Source organism: Protopterus annectens, chromosome 17.part0 (assembly GCF_019279795.1).
Source record: "Protopterus annectens isolate FY-2018-M chromosome 17.part0, PAN1.0, whole genome shotgun sequence".
Classification (NCBI taxonomy): Eukaryota; Metazoa; Chordata; order Ceratodontiformes; family Protopteridae; genus Protopterus; species Protopterus annectens.
This window is the reverse complement of record NC_056751.1, coordinates 105,510,073-105,528,099: the sequence shown is the minus strand read 5'-3', so window position 1 is coordinate 105,528,099 and position 18,027 is coordinate 105,510,073.

Here is an 18,027-nt window from a genome sequence, read left to right as displayed (position 1 = left end):
GATGCAAAAGTAAAATAAAGTAGGTAGAAACACAAGTACAGTAAAAGCAAATGATTTTTTTTTTTTTCTGAACAAGTGCTGAGATCAACGAAACAGATTTGAGTGCTGAAACTAGAAAACTGGCTAGTTATAAGGAAAAAAAACTAAGCTAGAAGGCTTCCCTCCAACACAGAAGGGCTTGGGGGCTCAGAAGCCTACAAATAGTCTATACCACTTAACAGGAAAGGCAGGAAACAAGCTTATTTTTTTTTCTGTTTCCCAGATGCTCTCTTTGTACACAGTAGGAGTGCCTGAAATCAGAATATGATCTCACTGCACTCAGTTGAGTGAGCAAATGAGATGGGCCCAGAAGGAGTATCCAAGCACAAATTTACAAGAGGGGCGGGCAGTTTCAAAGCCACTAAGATTAACACCAAAACCAAAACAAAAACAGGGAGGATGGGTGGGACTAACTGAAGAGCAGAGTCAAAACTTCCAGTTCAGTTAATATTCCTGCAACAAAGTTAAAATCAATTTAAATACTGTATTTTTTTGAAAAAAAAAGTGCAGATAAAGGTACTTAAATTCTCTTATACGTCCAACTGAATACAGCAAGTTCTTAGCCGGCCAAAGCTGAGGTTTTTAAGCAGAAAATATTTCACAATGTACCACTTAAATAGGCAAGGACATGAAATCAAAGAATGTGGCTACCCCCACACCTGTAATTACTAGCAAATAACAAAATTCAGCAAACACTGACTAACTTCCAGTTCAGTTAATATTCCTGCAACACACAGTTAGAATCAATTTAAATACTGTATTTTTTTGAAAAAAAAAGTGCAGATAAAGGTACTTAAATTCTCTTATACGTCCAGTTGAATACAGCAAGTTCTTAGCCGGCCAAAGCTGAGGTTTTTAAGCAGAAAATATTTCACATTGTACCACTTAAATAGGCAAGGACAGGAAATCAAAGAATGTGGCTACCCCCACACCTGTAATTACTAGCAAATAACAAAATTCAGCAAACACTGACTAACTTCCAGTTCAGTTAATATTCCTGCAACACACAGTTAGAATCAATTTAAATACTGTATTTTTTTGAAAAAAAAGTGCAGATAAAGGTACTTAAATTCTCTTCTACGTCCAGTTGAATACAGCAAGTTCTTAGCCGGCCAAAGCTGAGGTTTTTAAGCAGTTTGTCATCTTTCATGTACTTGCCTAAGTAAGTTACCATTGGAGTACACAACACCCAGGAACTAATGATTGTGACCAAAAGTGTTTTAAAACTGCGTGCAGCAAAATTATAATGTTAATTCAGTCTTGCTTTATTTTTTAGTATGTTAAGGGACAGCTAACTGTTTGGGTTTCTTTAAATTGCTAAAGTAATGTGTTTGGCTATGCATCACATGACAGATTTACTCTTAAAATGCATTAAACTTTCAGTAAAACTTCCTGTTTGGGCATGCCCTTGAGCCTCTTTTGTTTCTGTGAAAAGTTGTTGTCAAGTCATTTTCCCACCCTGTTGTAAAAAAGTTTCTTTTTTGTTCTGTAGGCAAGGGGAAGTGGGCACCAAATGAGAGTCTCAATCTAGGCTCCAAAACATCCTAGTTACTTCGGGGATGATACGTATATCAAAGTTTTCCATAGTAAGGAGTGCTTGTAAGAAGTGTAATTTATTTATTTTTTTTTTAAAAGGCTCCCAGCTATAAGCAGTAATACCTTAATGATATCCATTTTTTGTTTAGTTATGTTAAAAGCTTTGGAAGACTGACATTGTCTAAAAAGGAACTACTGGGTAGGCAATGATTAAGTCAATATACAAAAGCCTTTAGGAGAGAGGTAAAAGCCATAGCTTGCAAAGCATTTGAGACTGTCTGCCATCTCATCCCAGGCTGAAATATATGTCACCCCTTTTAAATAACAGCAGATATTGTCAATTGTTGAAATCAATTACCTTTTGCTCAGATCTCAGTAACATTCTTGAATATGGTAGAATGCTGCCCAAAGCTAGGGTCATAGCAGTCTCATATATTCCAAGAGTTCCATCATGTCTTTCTTCTTATAGTCCAGGGAGGTACATCTCAAATCATTTGCACCCATGTGTACAATGATTGTGTCATATGTGTACTTGTGTGCAATGACGTGAGTGCTTTTGTGATGTGGTAAATCCTAAAGCCAGGTAGGCAACTGACTGTGACCTTCTCTTTGCACAGCCTGGTGAGTGGTGCATTGGTATATCTCACTATGGAGTCACCTATTACAAGGATATTGGATTGTATGGAGGTTTGCCTTATGGGCTTTTAAACTGAGTTACTGTGACGCTTAGATGTATGTTTCATAGTTGGTGTTGCCTGTTATGAGTGTTTGTGAGGTTGATGCGAGTACTTTGTCTTAGGTTACAGTTAGCATTTGTGGTTTATGTAGGTTACTTTTAATATCTGAGTCTATGCGTTTGATCTGCTTTGTTTAATGCTGTGCTATGTGGAAGTGACAACCTGCTGGTTATTTGCTGTAGCTTTGTGAAAGAGCTTTGACTCCAATAACATTGTATGTCTTTCATACACTGTGTCTGCTGGTTTAAGTAGTAGGTGGCTGTCAGTAAGCATGAAACAGTTGCTACATTCTTTCAAGATGCCCATGTTAGCCAGGCTGGCTATAGAAATGGTTGGAAAGTATAAATCCATTGTTCCAGGCAGTTAATAATGTGAGCTGATGGGGGTGTTGACATTATGAGTGAGAGATGATTTACTGGAGGTGCTGCTTGTCCAAAACAAACAATTTAAAACAACACATGAAGAGCAAGGCACAACTTAGTATAAACCAAAACCACTTTGCACAATTCCTGATTCCTGATAATTTAAAGTACAATATGAAATATGGGAGTTGGTTGTATGGAGAAACATATGGTTCTAGGTGCCTGTGTCTGTGCAGTCCAGTTAGCTGCACTGTTGCAAGATGGGCAGCATTGCACTAAATCAACTTACTTATAACTCAGATAATAAGCAAAAAAAAAAAAGGCTCAATAGAGCACACCAATCAATAGCAGGACACTTGAATTTATCCTCTGTAGCAAGGAATGTCTACAACTAGCCTGGAAATCTTTTTCTGCCATCAAAACGAACTAGTTAACTAATTATAGCAAAAACTCACAAATCCAACAGAAAAAAAAACAATGCAGACAGCATCAAAACACCCAATGGTATGCAATTATATCAAAGGTCACTTAGCTTGGTGTTCCTGCCTTCAGAGTAGTCCAATCTGGTTTAATTTGGTCACAAAATGGAGTGCTTCTCATACTAAATCACCTTATTTACAACAGAAAATAAGTCAGACGAAGCTTACTTGATCACAGTAACCAAGCAACAGTAATACATTTGAATTTATCTTCTGCAGCAAGTAACACCCACAACTAGCATGGAAACCTTCTTATGCCACTAGAAAGAACCAGTAAACTAATTATAACATAAACCTCATTCATTTTGCAGTAAAAGTGCAATCAGTATCAGTACACACAAAACTAAGCACCTGTATCAAAGGCCACTTAGCCTGATGTTCCTGACTCCAGTTAGAGTAATCAAATCTGGTGGCTAACATTTTAGATACTGCGGCAAAATGCAGGTAGGAAGATGGAAAACAAAAAGGTAATGCAAGCTTTAGCAGTTGAGGGAAGGGCCTTCCTAATTTGATCTTCTTTTGCTCACTACTACATACAGATGGGATGAGACGAGGAGTTTCAAAAGATACGTTTATAGCAATAACAGTCAACTCAAGATCAAAAAGTTTGAAACAACAACACACATTAGCTGGTAGGTGGGCACTCAGCGTTCTGGCTCTATGGAATACAATGAGAGGGCTAATTAATTTAAATAGCTTAAGGCGAGTGACAGTCTAAAATAATACTTCTATGCTTATTGAACACAGCCAAAGAAAGAGAAAAGGTAAGGATATTTGTGTTTAAATTTACATAAGGGGTAGGCAGATACAGAGACGCTTTTAAGAACATATCAAGAACAGGGAGGTGGGGAAAATCTTTTCACACAACAGTCTTATGAGCTTATTCAGTAAAACACTGGAAATATTTATTTTCCTGCTTAAATAGGAGGCCTAGTTCATAGCTTCTCACTCATTTCATAGCTAGGTGACTTGTTTTAATTGTTATGACTCACCAAGAGACACAACTCTGGTTTCTTTCCTAAGAAAACCTTTAGTGTAATTAACGTCTTTTGGCTTTTCCCAGTTAGGGGTCGTCACAGTGGATCACTGGTCCACTTATGATTGGCAGTGGATTTTTACAGTGTCAAGTTGCCAGCCCAGCACCCAACTTTCAAAGAAGGTACACCTACTCATGCACGCACCTACCTGCACATCTTTAAAGTTCACTCAACCACAGGAAGGACATGCAGACTTTGCACAGAAGGTGCTCCAGCCAAGAATCAAACCCAGAGAGCCTCTTTCTGTAAGGCGACAATGCTAACCACTGCACCACTGCAACCTCTATACAAAAAGCTTTAATACGCAATGGAAAACACAGCACAATGAGAAATATGCCACAATATATAAAAATGCAAGATATATATTTGAAGAAACACAAACCAACTTTTCCCACATAGCAGTCTACTGCAGAGTCAGAGTGTGCTTATTGAGTAAAGTCTCGAATTAGAGCACCCACATTAATGGCAGCAGTTGCTCCACAGAACTGTGTCACAGTGGCCACACAGCAGGTAGTCATGTGACCAATGTGACAGAGTGGTAAGGTGGAATGCTTCAGGCTATATACAATTACATGAGCAATTGAGTGCCTCATAGCTGCAACATGGGCACTGTGAGCAAACCACAGAGGGTCAGCATAGCAGATCAGTAAAGTGCCACCTTAACTCATATGAATTGAAAGGGATGACCTAAAAGGATGAGGAACAAGCAGTGGAAAACAAGACAAGGCTAACCATAAGGAAAGATTGGTGGGGGAAGGAAGGGTATATTTTGTGGGACAGATGCCCATTTTCATTTTTTAAGAAGAAGTAGAGTACATGGTGAAAATAACAAGTACATTGTATAGGAAGGAAGAGGGAATAGGGAAGGTAGTGCAGAACAAACATAAGTAGCAGACAGAAGCAGACAAGACACACAAGTTGGTGACAACAGTGGAGGGATGAAGACATACAGTGAGAGGACAGCTGGTGATTGAGAGTACTGGACTGGATATGGGGAGAGACATATAAGGAAGTGGAATGGTAGGATGACCAGCATAATGGGATATAGGGTAAGATACAGAGAGCATGCCTGAGCAGCATAGAGGAGACCCCCAGAAAGACAACAGTCACCTCCACAGATAATGTCTCAGATAGACTCTCGCCTGGCATCTAAAGGTGAAGGACGATCAGTCATGCAGCTTTATCAATCACACCAGAAGTGCTCCATGATCCCAACCTGGGAGTCCAGCTGCTGTTGCACTTCAAACATGACCAGTTGCTATACTGGACACCAGATGACTAAGAATGACACCTCCAGGCATTCTAAGAAGAGGCATAATCATTCTCCTGCTGAGAAGTAGCCACAGAGGCCACCAGTGAGCCCTCAAAGTCACCTTCAGCAGAGTGACCTCTGTTCCCCTCCTGAGAGGCAAGTATATACATTTCGTATTATAAAATATTGACATACTGTCTCTGAACTCTGCCACCCGCTGACTGAGTAGGTCAGGAGGGTGCTTCTGGAGGTTGTTATGTCAATGTCTGCACTACTTGCCAGAGCAGATGATGCCAGTGGCATCACCCCCTCCCTAGAAAGCTGGTGCCAAGCATTATATAAGAGGCCATCGCAATGGCCTAGCAGTGCTCATAATAGTGTCTGTGCAGCACTTAAAAATGTCTTTGTAATCCTGGCTCAGTAGGCAGGATCCCTGCTAAACCCAGTGCCTAAAGAGCCTATCTTCATACTACAGGTCTTCCCATGGACAGATTGGTAGCTCTGTCTGCATGGATTCATGTTGTAAACACTGTGATGCACATCATCAGGTACCAATGGTGCACTATGAATGTATCACTAGAGCAGAGTTGTAGCACTACAGGCTTCCCAGTCTCCAAGAATGATTTCAAAATGCATGCATGCTGTTAGCCTGAGATAACTAGGGATGAGCATGTTTGTGGTAGCATAATGCATTGTGCCAGTGAGTCAAAGATGATTGTGCTAACTTAATTCATTATCATACTCACCTAACTATGAGGTCCGCTGTAGCATAATAAAGAATTTGGTCACCATACGGAGAGAGAGTGAGCTAACAGAAGAAAGTCGGGAAAAGGGATTCAGCAAAGAAGACAGAGAAGATTTTGTAGTGTGATATAGGCACAATGAAAGAAGATAAGAAAACTAGTACGTCTGCACTGATTACTCATGGTGCATTGGTGCATGACAGCAACAAGGAAAGACAGAGACCATAGACGGGGTGAAGTAACATAGGTCCATAGGCGATTACTAGGCCAACGGCTCAAGAATCCTTACAAGCCTTGCAAGTTTTACCTGGATTTTACCCAATTTTCTGTCCTTAGTGGAAAGATAACAAGGGTCAGCAAGCAGGGTTTTGACAATTTTTACAGACTGCCTCTGTACATAAAGGACATGGGTGCCACCCCATGAGTGAGTTGGCTATTTCGCCATCCATTGATCTAGATTGCACTTGAAGATGGTCAAGGAAAGGCTCTGCTTCTTGTGAATAGGAAGCCTGTTCCACAGGAGGGGCAATCTAGGAAATGGGCATGGCAAGTTAATATCTAGCTAGTCGCTCAGCATGACAGTCAACAAAGCACAAGGGCATGGCAGGGGTCATACCTCTTAACTGTACAGATTTTCGCAGAATGTCCAGAATTTTGTCTCATATTTATGGTCTGTTTTTCATAATATTGTGGTTTTCTGGCAAATCATTGAGGGTTGTAGTCAGAAAATAATGAGAGACATTTGAGTTTCAGACTTCATTCCCTTAAGAAGATTCATGTTAAGGGAAAACCCTGTTATTCTATCAACATTCTACATTTCTTTGAGCAAGATTTAAAAAGTGTCCCTATTTTTTGCCCTTTGTCCCCCCACTATTTATGGCTTTGTCCAGATTTCTTGCTCTAAGAAGTTGAGAGGTATGGCAGGGGTCCTTGCCATGACAGAGAACATACCACAATGATATGACAGGAAAATGTCCTGTGGAGAGGGGCCACACTGTGGCCTACATCCACCAACTGCAGGAAATGTTACAGTGTAAATAATGGCTCAACTACATATGTGACAGCGTGTCCATGTGTAGGATGGGAAGTGAGATTCACAACACTACTAACCTTCAGCACAGTTCTGCAAGAAGGAGGGTAAAAGTTACAGTTCCACTGCTGTATCAATACTGGACAATATGGAAAGGGTCACAACACAAATGCAAACAGGCATGTGGTCTCCAAATGGAGACAGGGGGGATTAATGCTGAGACACAGGTGTCGGCTAGGAACAGTCATGCATGCACACAGACTGACCAACATGTGTAAACTACAGTTGTACACATTTTGTGATGGACCCAGAGAACAGCAATGTCTGGAAAAGTTCATTACCCAAAAGAAGGAGGTGTTACTACAAGAATCATCCATTCTCAGCAAACATATCCTGGAAGAACGTAAAATCAACAAGGCTTTCTGGGACCAGGTATGACAGGGATTGGTGCAGGACATGAGTGCTGTAGGTAGCCATAATATGAAAATAGAACACAAATATCACAGGGTCTCTGATCTAATACTATATGCCAAGACCAAAGCAAGAGATATCACCAGAGACATTTCCACCACAGAAAAATGGTCCACCAACACAGGATCAGCTCACAGAAGTGAAAGAGTTTCTTATAATCCTGTGCAAGGCAGGTAAATGAACCCTTATATCTGGGTCTGGACAGAGCTGGAACATGGTCAAATGGCATCCTAGGCTGGGTAGTGGACCAGTGCTCCCCCCCATAGCCATCCCAGTGTCCCATTACTTGGCTATCAATAAACACCGTTAAAAACTGTCAGTGTCCATACTATTTTCTTTACTTCTACAATGATTACAGCAATTTGGATTTAATTTAAACTTTTATTTCAAATTTTATAGTACAAACACTGAGAGCCATTTGCTAAACAACACAAAACAGTCTCACATTAAAAATAGAACAACAATAAACATCTCTTTCTTTGAAGCTCACATTCATTCAAAATGTATTGAAACTCATGTTTATTGAAAATGCATCTGGCCAATGGTCGATTAATTGTACCTTGGGCCCCAGGCTGCTTTCAAACCACGGACACCCCTTCACACATATTTAACATGATGCATAAATGCTGATATTCTTTGATTCACCATCCTGATTGTTTTAAATTATATAACTTGTTTAATACAGTAACATTTGTTCAAGTATATTTTATGTTTGTAGGTTTGAACATTTATTCCAGTAAGAAGTGAAAAAATGTATGAACCAATAATAACAAAAATACCCATTTCAGAACATTTCAACTATAAAAGGCCAGTCAAACTGCTATCATTATAATCCACCAATATCCAGACTTAACTGTTACGGCCATTTTACTGGCTACATACACATCACATATCTAATTAAACAGGACACAGTAAAGTATTCCAGTTTGCTTTACAGAAATGCACAGTAGTCATGCAAAGACAGACTAATGATTTTTTTAAGCTTACCATCTCAGCAGGGTCAGTCATTTTTATCTGTGGACATCCCCCAAACCAAAAATTGTAGCTACATTGTTGACTACACCCATTTCAGATGCCTGAGTCAAGAAATAATAACAATCATAATGATCAAAGTCACATATTTCAAAATTCTTTCACACAAGCATACAACAGCTAAATTATTCCAACTTAATTCACACTTACATGAACACTAGTCCTACAAAGCCAGCTTAAAGACTGTTTAAGAATGACCAGATGATAAGAGCATAAGGCCGTTTCATCCACAGTGAACCCCTCAATTAGCAGTTATAGCCACTTTTTGACTTTATACATTCCATATTTTATGAAAAAAAATGCATTACGTGTACTGTACTGGTGATTTTGATGAACTACATAAAACTGTATAAGGATAATTATAAGATCCAGCCATGTGTAACATAGTTTAAACAGAAGCGTATTCATGAGAACATAAGAAATATTAAGCAAATGAATAACATATACTAGGTCAATATGCAAAATCTTTCTTGTTTTTGCTTCCACACCCATTTGGTGGTTATTTGTTCTAAATTTAGTGTTTTTTCTTCAGTTGCAGTAAGTCATTTGATCGATTGCTTTTTTGATGAGATGCAGGGAATGTTCACTTGTAGTCTACATTTTTGCCAATGATTTAGGGGTATTATTTTGATTTTTTTCTCTTCCATTTCACTTACCAGTCCTATAAGTTTTGACAATGAAACAAACAAAAGGGAACTTGAACCACAGTTTATCATAAAATCATTAAAACAGTACATCAGCCAAAAACTCAGTAAGTGCCACAGTTCAAGCTTGACGCTATGTAATGTTGTTGGGTTCCACTTAACAGTGTTGTATGCCTGTAGTCTGGATAGAAAAACACAGGGGCTGCTAAATGTTCAAAGAAATGCTTTACTACTAAGGCAAAAACTGACTACTAAAACACTATCACTTCACATTCTGCAAACACTCAGGCTTAAGGTACTATACAACACACACTCCATTGTCTTACCTTATATGTCTATTTCTTCTACTTCTATATATAACTATACACACATCTTACATCTCCTTGCATATACAAGTTTATATACAGTATATGTATGTGTGTGTTTGTGTGTGTGTGTATATATATATATATATATATATATATATATATATATATATATATATATATATATATATATATATGAACTTTCAGTGAAGTGAAAGTTCAGTGAAATGGGATTCAGTGAAATGAAGTAGACCCATATATATATATGTATATAAACACACACAAACCTACACATCACACCTTTGCTGCATTTCCTATCAAAAGTAAAAAAAAAAATGTTAAAAAAAGAAAAAAAATGACAATATCAGACAATAAATATTTGCAACAATAGCTGCAGCATAACTATTGCTTTTTCCCCCAAACTCAGTGATTTGAGTCATTGTATGTTTTTCACATCTTGTAGCATAATGCCCTTAAATTCTACCTGAAATTGCAAATGATCAAACCAGACAAACATATTGTAGAATTAAGATGAATAAAGGAGCTCCTAAACACACACACACACACACACACACACACACACACACACACACACACACACACACACACACACACACACACACACACACACACACACACACACACACACACCACACACACACACACACACACACACACACACACACACACACACACACACACACACCAACCCGCCACTTATTTCAATGCACATGTAACAGATACCTCCAGAAGACCTCCACTCAATAGGAGATCAGTCCATGTTACCACCCCAATTAACTAAGTCTTTGAAATCACTGTTTCAGTACCTCAAAGAAATCAAACCCCCACCAAAATCCTGAACTTGCATAGTTGTGTCATTGGCTCAAATGAGATGTCTATCTCATTAGGCACATGCTGAGCATCAGCAGGATATTTGTGGTTTTTTTTTGTTTCAATCTAAGCAGCAGAAGGACATTTGGAGATGGATATTTCAACGTTTTTTATTAATGTGCTATATTCTGACTTCTTTCAAATTAATGTTGTATTGCCAGGCCCCCCAGCTAGCACTGGGTTCTGGGTAACTACCTAGGTCACCTTGTTCTGGGTCTGGCCCCTACTGGTGGCATTGATGTGGGATTTGTGCTGGTGATGACTCATTGAGTGTCTGCAGAGGATGCACCAGCTTAATAATACAATGTGCATTTTAAGTTGGACACTGACCCACATGTGAGAATAGGTTAGTCAGCAGGACACTTATGCATATCTGTTCTCCAGGTACATCAAGGCCACAACTGCAATAACATATACCACTAGGTGTGTATGTGCTCATATGCTGTTTACATAAGTGACCAATACCAGTATTCATGCCACAAGTTGGGAGTGAGGCATATGTTCCAGCAAGTCCACAGACTTGTTATCTTTAAGCCTTCACTGGTTTAACTTGTGATGGTTCCAGCACAGCAGGTTGACACACACTTGAAGTCAATAGATAACCTGTGATTGATGATGATTGTAATGTGTGCATGGTATAGTCACATGACATAGTGGCACTAACAGCAAAGCTAACATTGGAAGCTACATGCACACACACACACACACACACACACACACACACACACACACACACACACACACACACACACACACACACACACACAGGTGCATACACATTCTCCACATATAAGGCAATGCTGGAGTGGAAGGCAGAAACCCTACCATTACCTGGGTTTAGCACTGGACATCCTGACAGCATCAGCTCCACCCAAGTTACTTATATGTCACTACCACAGCTGCCAGCCATAATCTGCTCTATGTCCAATGTGGAAGTGCACCCACCATAGGTGTATCATCCCTGACTAGGGTAACACACTTGCAATTAGTCAGTAGATTTGCAGATCAGTTATCCAGGCACAGACAACTGCTGCATATACAACTGTAGAGATGAGACTGCACTGTGTGGCCTACATTAGGACATGCAACCACTCCATTAACTGTGGGATGATTTGCAGTGCCTACAGAGTGACATGGAATACAGTGACTAGGGCAAATACACTTGCTGGCATTGGAAGTAGCCCCCATGGCATATACTGGGCCATCCATGAAACATTTGATCAATATCCTTCATTGCATCTCTGTGGGCTACACCAGCTATAGTCATGCAGTGGTTTGAATGCAAGATGGGTAGTCACAGGGGCTCCCTATAGTGCTGTCCCAGATGCAGGTTGTCGAATGCATCTTTGTCGAACTGAAAAGTGCGTAAAGGGAAAATAGCGAAGCGGCTTTTCAGTGAATTCTTTCCCTGGGAAAGAATTTGCTTGGCTGCTTTCACTACTTTGCCATTTTTGGCACTGTAGTGCCATCTCAGAGTTGGTATATTTAAGTAGGGGGTGGGGGGCACAGCCCCCCACATTATGTAATTTTTTACAGTTTTTTTGTTTTTTTGTTTTTTCGGAACTGTTCTGAGGTTTCAACGTTGTAAGCTTTCATTTACATGTGGTTGATTATGTCGTTCGCTCTTATGAGCATACAATATCATAATATAGACCCAGTCACAGGCTAGGCTTATGCACATAGCATGCACTGTTCAGGAGACTGTAAAACCTGGCCATAGCTGTGGCCAACCTCATGGCCTTGGCCCTCTTCGCTCATCTGGCTTCACTGCTTGGACATCTCACCAGATCTGATGCTCTGGTTCCCAGAACTCCATACCATCTTTATCCCCTGTTGGTCATCAGAGTATCATGCCTAACCAAGACTATCCTGAGGCTTATGGATACTATCCATCTATTGGGTCTTAGCATGGGAAGTCACAGCTGGGCTCCTGTATATTCTGCTGAAGTGCAACACCATCTTTCATGCTGACTGTATACGGGTCTAACACTGCCTGCTCACACAGTACACATGACCACCATATGCTACGTGGACGCTCCACCTTGACACCTGAGAATGTAACTCCTGATTTTTCTCAGTCTGCCATCATCCAGAGTAACCACCACATTCATCTCCCATGACCCTTAACAGTTACAGACGTGCTGCTGTCACCTGTCACAGTGCCCCCCCCCCCCAATCTGTGCAAATTATAATGATTGTGCCTTGCCTAATTATCTGACTGTGTGGGTAAAGTATTGTCTAAGGTACAGCATGGCCAGTCAATGCATTGTATGTATAGCATTGTGACACTGTATGCATCAGTTTTATTCTGTGCTGACATTTTCATAGTCTATGGTTTTGGAACACAACCCCCTCTTTGTTAGTGCCACAGGGTATTTCTCCTGCACCTGCCTTTGCCTCACATACAGTACTGCTTTAGTGGCTCCTCTGATGAATCTCTGTCAAAAGCCTCCCCCACTACTCCAATAGGCCTGTCAGGCAGTATTGTGATGTTCCCAAGCTGTAACTGCTTCTTCATTACTATATTGTGTAACATGAGTCAAACCACAAATAACAGATTGCAGGTCTGAGGTGGGAATGTCAGTGTCCCCCAAAATGTATCCAAGCAACAGGAATTTGCTTGAAGAGTCCAAACATATGTTGAACAAGGTTCCCTGTCTAAAACGTGCAGTGTTGTACACCATTTCATTCAAGGTGTGTGCAGTGGGGCGGGGGGGTTCAAATGGGGGAAGTCATCCAAGGCATATTCTACATCACCTACAATGATGGGATATCCTTCATCACCTGCACACACAACACTGAACACCATTATGAGTGGCATTCTGCCTATTTCCATAGGAATAGCATATCCTAGATTCAGTGGCAATGTGTGTACCTACCAACCAGATGACCTTGGAAGAAGTCACACCTTATGAGACACTGGCAGAAATGTCATTTGTGCCAAATGTGGAAATCATGGGCATTGCCTGGATGGTGAGTGATACATTTGTAATGAATGATGTATATACCATCAGGATATTGAATAAGTTGGAATATTTTACATTCAATGCTGAATCCAAGTGACACATTGTAGATGACAATCATACCTCTCAACTGTACAGATTTTCGCAGAATGTCCAGATTTTTGCCTCAAAATTTTGGTCTGTTCCTCTTGAAAATTGTGTTTTTTTTTTAAGAAATCACCAGGATGATCTAAGGATTAAATTCACTAAATAATCATGTGTATTTGATTTCAGACTTCATATCCTTCAGAAAATGCATGTTAACACAAATCCTGTTATTCTAACAACTTTCTAAGTTTATAAGACCAATGTTTAAAATGTGTCCCTGGTTTTGGTCCTTTGTTCCCCGTTTTTGTTGGGCTTTGTCTAGATTTCTTGCGCTAAGAGGTTGAGAGGTACGATGACACTCTGTGCGTTACCCAACATCTGTCAGTTGATAGAGTAGAAAACCTGGGAATTGGGCTATGTTGCCAAATGTTCACAAAGTGGAGGTTCTCTCCTCTGCTCTTCATGGAAACCATATATGATCCTCCATATGTGCTACATCATGTCAAGGAATTGGTGAAGGATGCTGGAGGCTGACACCTGTGAAACTCCTAATATGTCATTTGTCAAATGCTGAAAGGTCCCCATACGAAGGATGATTAATGCTGCACAAATCTTCATGTCCATGTGGGCAACAAATGTCTAGTAACTCCCATATGGTGTCTCTGTCCACATGGTAGCAGTCTGCAATGTCCTGGTCATGGAAGTGATTGTATGTCAGCCACTGACAGACCCATCTGCAACATAAAGAGAATGGTGATGGAACACAAAACCGCAGGCACTGGCTCAGTACGTGGCCTCTAATGCTTATTGCTCAGCTAATGCTGCTGTTCCTAGTATAACAGCTCAGCTGAAGGATCTATCAGGAATCCTGGGGTTCAGAATAGATCAGTGTTGCAGTTTTTTTATTGCATCAGGTGCACTTTCTTATCTAAGGAAAGATAACTCTATATGGAAGTTTTCCATAAAGAGATTTGCTGCAGCATTTTTCACACATTTTCTCTTTCACTGTTCCCTTGCTATTTCTTCTTCCCCAAACTGTATTCCTATCTCAGATTACATTGCAGAAAACTGAACACCATTCAGGTGATCTTCAAATCCAAAAACCTTTAGTCTTTCATAAATTCACTCTTAAGTCTGTTCTGTGGCACAGAGGGGTGGAGCCCTGATTATGATCCAGGCAACCAGGGTTGGATTAGCAGCCCCATCATCAGAGGAGCCAGTTGAGGAGGGTGAGGTGTGAAGGGACATGGCCTGTTTGCCTCTCGTAGGGAAAAGGAGGGGTGCAGGCACTTGAGCAGCATGTACAAAAGTGTGATATTTCTTTAGGTGAGGCTGTGGGAACCATTTCATTTGCTTTAGTAAAGTAGGCAGGTGTGCTTGCTGGCAAGGTCCCTTGCAGAAGTGAGAGAGGACCATTACATTCAGCCCACATCACACCTGCCTTTTACTGCTGGGCATGTTTGGGGAGTCAGGGTAACAAAAATGAACACTCAAAATACTGCTGTTGGCTGCCTTAATGATTTGCCCCTCAGCTGACAATTCACTTATCTGAATACAGAACAAATTGATTTATTGGCTAAGAGAGGTGATAATCAGCAGGCAGCAAGGGCAAAGACAGTGAAAATAACTAAATAAATTCACAAATAATAAAAAACAGAAAGTGATGTATTACAGCCAATAGCACATAAATGAATTATCATGAAAACCATATAACAGTACATCATCTACACATGATAAAATTAATGAAAAATCTTCCTGATTAAAAAAAACCTCTGCCTCCATTTGACATCTGCTTATCACACAAAGTATTCATAGTGTAGGTGAAACTGCACAGAAACGGCAACTCTGTTAAATCCCACATCAAACAACTATAAGCATATTTGTGTTGCACACAAAGTGCTTTATGCAGTCTCTGTTTCTTCTATCTCTCTGTCACTACCTAATGTAACAGTCCCACACTTGCTGCTACTTAATAGGAAAAGCAGAAGTATTTCCCTGGTGTCCAGGACAGGTTTCTCTTGGTCAGTAAAAGCATCACCTCAAGTCTTATCTGGGTAAGGGCCATGGCTTGACTCAGTGAAATTATGCCAGTCAACAAATATCACCAAATAACCAAATGAATACTCTTTTAGATACTTCACCTCACATTCTTGTATAGTGCTGCTGTGAGATAAAAAAGGAAATGCAAATGCAGTAATAAAAATGGATTTGAATGCAGCTAGGAAACTTTTTGATGCCTGTTAAGTAGATAAACTGACAGCATTATATGGGAATTCATTGTGATGATGTGTACAATTCAAAAGTTATAAAATGTTGCTACTATTATATCTTTATACATACAGTTCTGTGTGGGGGTTGGGTATCTGTGTATGCCTGTATGAAGCTGTATGTACCATATGCTTATTAAGCAGTACTTGACCAGCAGATTAGATAAATACATTAATTTACTTGCTAATCTCTTTCACATTCTATCTAGTATTTGGAGAGACAAAAAAGGAGCTGTCACATAGCAATAAAAGATGGGCACAAATGTAGCTGGGAGGCTTCTTTGTTTATGATTATTTTGCACATCTATGTCATGTAATGGCAAATGGGTAGGATGTGTTATGCAGATTGTCAGCAACAAAATTTTGTCTATTCCTCATTTTTACATAAAAATGTGTGCGTGTGTGTGTGTCTGTGTGTGTGTGTGTGTGTGTGTGTGTGTGTGTGTGATTAACTGTGTCTGGCTGTGTGTATCCAGGGATGTGTGAACATAGTGAGGAAAGAAATACCTGCATTATATTTTACTTGAATAGTCCTACTCAAGTTTCAAACATGAACAATTAGATAAACTTCACAAAATATACCATGCGGACTCACACTAAGTAGCGTATCACTACTTAGTTGTATAACAACCATTAAATAAAGAAATACATTCATACCTACATACAAAAATAAAGAAATACTAATCTTATTTAGGTGATGTAAACATTGATTGGAAACAAACTAGTCGAAATTCAGCAGTCCTGAATCTATTTGGTTTCTCACAACTAATAAGTCATTCCACCAGAATACACAAAAACTGACTCCAGCAGGGAAACACCACTAAATTGGATCCTCATAAATAAACCCACTAATATAAATGCTAGTGGTACCTTACCTGACATCATCAGTGGCCACCTACCCATTTACATAATCAGGTACTGGCTTAGTATTCATCTGCACGTGACCTACAAACAAGTCAGCAACCAAAGAAATTTCAGCCCCAAATTCTTTTTTACCTTAAGAAACATAACTGGAGCCCTTAAAAACGCTACCTCTAGATGAGGCAGTCACTTCTTTCAACCAAATTTTCCTAAATATGCTGACCAATTTGACCCCACTGAGAAATAGCATGAGATCAATACCTGCACCTTGGCTAGAGATACTGCAAGGAAAACATGGCAAAAAAAGCAAAACCACATCCTCCCTATAAGAGTATATATATATATATATATATATATATATATATATATATATATATATATATATATGTGTGTGTGTGTGTGTGTGTGTGTGTGTGTGTGTGTGTGTGTGTCTGTGTGTATATATGCATACATGTGTGTGTGTGTGTGTGTGTGTCTGTGTGTGTTTGTGTATATAAATATATATATATATATATATATATATATATATATATATATATATATATATATAAAATAATGAATTTAACTAAAAAAAATATGCACTTAAAGAAAAAAGCAAATTTTGAAAACCTACAAAATACAAATTAAAACAATGCTAAGTTCTTCTGGCAGTCCATAATACAACTACTTTCATCATTCACCAGGGCAAACCTCAACCCCCCCCCCCAATAACAAATAGCTGAGATAACATAACAACACAAATCAATTTCCACTTTATAAAATCAGTCCTATCTCTCACCAAAGTGATTCCAGAACTCGCACTATATCAGAACCCCAAACTAACAACAGGACACAGTTCATACACACTACCACAACAATAAAAAATAATACAAAAAATGAAACCTCCTACCCTAACTGCCAACAAATTGCCATCCAAGTTTTTAAAAACAGCAGCAAAAGCCATAGCATTCCCTATCTCCATTCTAATCTATAGATCGATAATCTTCATCTTAAACCTCCCCACCTTAAACATTCCTGCTAATCCCTTTTATGGTACCTCCAGGGTACCATATTGCCACTCTTTCCATAGCCTTTCTCGCTGTACTATGATTTAGCAAAAAAAAAAAAAAATATTAATTACTTTTATATTTTCTTAACATTCATTTGCAATGATCTTAATAATGTTTTACCTGTATTTGCTTATAGCTTGATATTGCTTTATTTTCTATAATTGTATAATTAATGCCCCTCTTGGAGCTTTTTCTATAATTGTATAATTAATACCCTTCTTGGAGCTTTTCTCCCCGGGCCT